Raw genomic sequence first — 4,590 nt, 5'->3', positions numbered from 1 at the left:
ATATAGTGCAGATTCAGGTTTGTTAAAATCATGCCCCTGCCCCCCCCCCCCCCCGGGGGGTAGGATGGGGCCACAATAGGGGATCAAAGTTTTACATACAAATATATAGGGACAATCTTTAAAAATCTTCTTCTCAAGAACCATTGGGCCAAAGAAGTTCACATTTACATGAAAGCTTTCTGACATAGTGTAGATTCAAGTTTGCAAAAACCATGGCCTCCAGGGGAAGGTTTGGGGCCATAATAAGGACTACGGTTTTACATGCAAATAGATATGGAAAATCTTCTGATATGGACCAAGGTGACTCAGGTGAGCGATGTGGCCCATGGGCCTCTTGTTATTAATTATTACATAAATGTTATGAATATACGATTTTATCATATGATGTACTCTCCGGAATGCAGTCAGTGTGTGAAATATAGAAACACATATTATGGCGCGCCATATTTATAAATATGTTTTCCTGTGTAAAGATAGCTTCTATTTATGAGATACCTTCTATTTTTAATAACATATCTATTAAATTTTATAAGATATCTCATATAATTTATAAACTATATATAAGAAATCTCATAAACTACAGAAGACATCTTGTATATTAAACAAGATATCTTACATAAAGTTTATGAGATATCTTGTAAAAATAGAAGATATCTTATAAAATTTATTTTTATAACATATCGTATAATTATAAAACATATAATATATCGTATGTTTTATAAGATATCTCATAAACTTTATAAGATATCTTGTATATCATGAAACTGTTCAAAGCGGGATAAAGGTCTATTAAATATTCTCGTAGCCCTGGACGTTTACAAACGACAATGCTCAAAGATTTTGGGGGAAATGCAGAGGGGGTATCACGGTCAAATGCCTGTGGGAGTACTGCTTGTCTAAATATTCCCTCTATAATTAGGACAATTTATACATGTACCAGGGGCGGATCCAGGAATTGCGGTTGGGGGGGGGGGGCGCAATTTTATGAGGCAGGGGGTCTGGGTATTCTCTTTAGAGAAGTCGAGAGGCATAGCCTTCATCGATGGCGTGCCATAATATGTGTTTCTATATTTCACACACTGACTGCATTCCGGAGAGTACATCATGTGATAAAATCGTATATTCATAACATTTATGTAATAATTAATAAAAATGAAACGAGTTTATTACAGTACTAATATCCACATATTGCTAATAGTGGTCTGGGGGCCGCCTTGAGGTCCCAAGTGGGTCCAGTGGTGGGGGCCTAGGTGGTGAAGCCCCCGAAAGCTCCTGGATTTTTACAGATTTTATAGGACTTCGAATTATGTCTTCTATGTAGTAATTTTTATTATTTTCTGTCATTTTTGTTAGAGGGAAATCAATAAAATGACGCAAATTTTAAGGGATTTTGGAAAAAATATAAGTTCTCCCAATAAAAGTAATTCAATAAATCAAATGATTTTGTCATTTATTGCTCTGAGAGTAGAAGAAAATATTGCATCTTTAATCTTTTGCATTTTTCTAAACAAGAGACGAAGATTTACCATAAATTGGAAAATTGGGGGGGGGGCTTAAATCCGCCACCGTGTACATAGTGATCGAGAATTCCCCGTATTTTCCGGAACGTTGCTGGTTATTTTGTCCACTTTGATTTACTGTCCTTAGTTCATATCCTGTGGGTTCTAGAGTCTGCGAAGTCTGAAGTATCATTATGAGATGATGAGTATGTATGGTACATTCCTTCTCAAACCGCGCAATTTTAAGTTATCCCCTATTGTCTTAGAAAAAGAAAGAAGAAGAAAAAAAAAAAAAAAACCAAACCCATTTAGGATAGGAAAGTAACCCCATCGTTTTCACAGAAATTACCAACAACCATGCTGATGATGCATGCACATTTTTTAATGCAATATTGGCATTCACTTAGCAAGTCGACAGGCAAATAGTGATGCAGACAGATTCAGTGCATTCGAAGCTGTTTTTATATATTATTTAGTTGTAGGTGTCATGGTTCTATTGTTTTTAAACTGAAATGCTGTCAGAAGGGTTTTAGCTGTCTTTGACATGCTCCAGACCCAGTGCATATTTATGATATTTACACCCTCACTGGTGTCCTGCACTGCTGTAGTAATTTAGGAAGAAGAAATGTACTCTGAGCTGATATTTAAACTTACTTTTTTACTTGTATGTTTAAAAAGTTAAAAGAAGTAGAAGAATATTGGTCTCAGAAAACTCCTTTGCTACACCAGATTGTAAGTTTGTCCAGACATTTTGCGACGACTCATCAATTCAAAGGATTACAGATCAACATTTGAGAAATAATATATATAGATGAATATATAACAAAATTTAAGCAGTTTGGCAGTAGCATATTCATGATATGCTTGTGAACTATAAGGAATTAACTCGTCTGGCAAATTTTGTTGTTGTAATTTACGACTTGGTGTAATACTTCCTATTACCAGCCCATCAGAGTTATCGCGCTTTGATGACTCTTGCGCGTCAATAAAACAAGTCTCGCGAGCAAGTGCGAGATTACCGGGACATAAGCAAAACGTTGGTACCCCCCCCCCCCTTTTTTAATATATATATATATATATATATATATATATATATATATAAACATGGTGCCATGGTAAAATAGCCATTAGTCAAGTTGCATTTTAAAAAATCTAACACTAATATATAAGACTAATGTGTTTTTGAACGCCATCACATCTGTTTCAAAAATCGATGTTTTATATCCGATTTCCATCGACATATGTAATTTTTGAAATAGCTTAGATGAAGTTCAGAAACATAGCAGTTGTGTTAATTAGTGTTATAAACATCTCAAAATTAAAACAAAATTGCAGTTTGACAGATGGGTAATTTATTTTCTAATATTAGAAAAGGAAGGGGGGGGGTTACATGTAAAACTTATACTGTACCAATTTATACTTACAAAGTTCATGCCATATGAACCTGCACTAATTGTATGATAAAATATCTTCATAGTCTGACAGAATAATTTTAAAAGCATATGAACCCCCATTATTTGCAAGAAGATTTCTTTATGTTGGATGTGCATAGGTAAAACCTTTACAGTTCTTCTTGCAGTTGATGCTTTATATCGGTCAAATTTAGCAAATTCAGTACCTATGCTCCCTCACATAGTTTAATAAGTTTGTCTTTTTTCTTGTTAAAATAATTAATTTTTTTTTAACTTTAGAATTTTGATCAGTGTTGTGTTTTGCAGTTGATTATAATTCGTATTCAATGCCATATTTGTTTACGTTGTCCCGGTAGCACGACTTTACGCGCCTTTAATTTGAAGAGTTCCACTAATGGAAATCAAAAGTATTAAGAAAGTCTTTAAAGTCTCTGAGCTGATTTGCTACATTTTCATAGTAATGTACTTTAAATGTCACCTTTCTCAAGTCTATGTTCCTTAAATGCCAAAATTGATAATGATGTTTTGTGACAAACAGTTTACATTCTCTACCATGCTGTGCATTTGTGCTCTAATGCAGGGGTAGACAAATATATTTTTCAAGTACTTTGTGACAAACAGTTTACTTTGACAGGTAGAAATGTCAAATTCGCTTGCTCTACCACAAAATTCACTTGCCTTGCCTTAAGTAAAGACATATAAAATGCAATTTGAAATTGTTTATCTTGTTGTATTTTATTAAATTATAAAATTCATATTTATTTTTGTTGACTCATCGTAATATTATAGTCATGACGAAGTTTCCTCTCATGATTTGAGATATCCCCTGATGCTTGTAATTTTGTCATACTTTATAGATACAAATGGATGATCATTGTTATTATTACATTCAGGGTCCTTTCTTTTCCCGCTCTAGGTCACAAACTTGTCAATGTTTCAATTCATCCACTCATAGCGCATTGACCTTGACATTACGTTCAACTTTATTTGGTACTTTGCCGTACATTAGGCATTTTAGTGATCCATGTTATTTCTCATGAGATGGGTATTTTCATTGAATCCCAGATAAATGCTGACATCATTTTGATTTATCCATGATTGATCGCTGTCAACACATTTAAATTTAATATTATTTTCTTTTATTTTACTTTAAAAATTCACTTGGCCATGGACAAGTTCCTTTTGTAATTTTTAAAATTACCTGCCCAACTCTAAAATATGGTTGCCATGGGAGTCAGGCAGTGCTATTTGTCTACCCCTACCAAATGGCAGCAAGAATGTTTCATGTGATTTGATAAAGAAATTAAAATGTAATAAAATGTATTCCTGTTGCCAGGGAAGTAAGAATTTAGATCCTTGTCATGAAAAGTGTCTTTGTAAGGTAGTAGAATTGATGGACCGTGAATAGTAGAATTGATGGACTGCGAACATTCAGTGGTTAGAGTAATTGACTAGTAATACAGGTATCTCGTTTCTAATTCTTAGTTCAACCAAATATTTCCTCATTTCCTGCTAGAAAGGTGCTGTGGCATTATTAGATAATACTGACCGGCATATATTATGTATATTACCCATGTTGTTGTCTAGGGGGTCAACAACTATTTAAGGAGGAAAGGATTTATATGCAGTAGAATTAGTGGGCGATGGATATCAACCTGGATAGGTCTGTGGTTAGAGCA

At 34.1% G+C, this 4,590-nt stretch overlaps 1 protein-coding gene across 2 annotated transcripts in view; it reads left to right on the top strand.

Annotated features, from left to right (window-relative positions):
• The first annotated feature begins 1,661 nt into the window (after positions 1 to 1,661).
• The window catches only part of LOC125671375 (A disintegrin and metalloproteinase with thrombospondin motifs 6-like), a 34,095-nt gene continuing 31,166 nt past the window's right edge, over positions 1,662 to 4,590 (top strand). Inside the window, exon 1 of one of the 2 annotated variants that reach the window (XM_048907029.2) lies at positions 1,662 to 1,705. The gene's annotated coding sequence lies outside the window, so the exon portion shown is untranslated. Of the gene's footprint in view, positions 1,978 to 4,590 lie in introns of both variants that reach the window. The other variant, XM_056162126.1, reaches the window with a different exon arrangement.

Source organism: Ostrea edulis, chromosome 4 (genome assembly GCF_947568905.1).
Source record: "Ostrea edulis chromosome 4, xbOstEdul1.1, whole genome shotgun sequence".
Taxonomy (NCBI): domain Eukaryota; kingdom Metazoa; phylum Mollusca; class Bivalvia; order Ostreida; family Ostreidae; genus Ostrea; species Ostrea edulis.
This window is presented reverse-complemented; position numbering and strand designations above follow the sequence as displayed.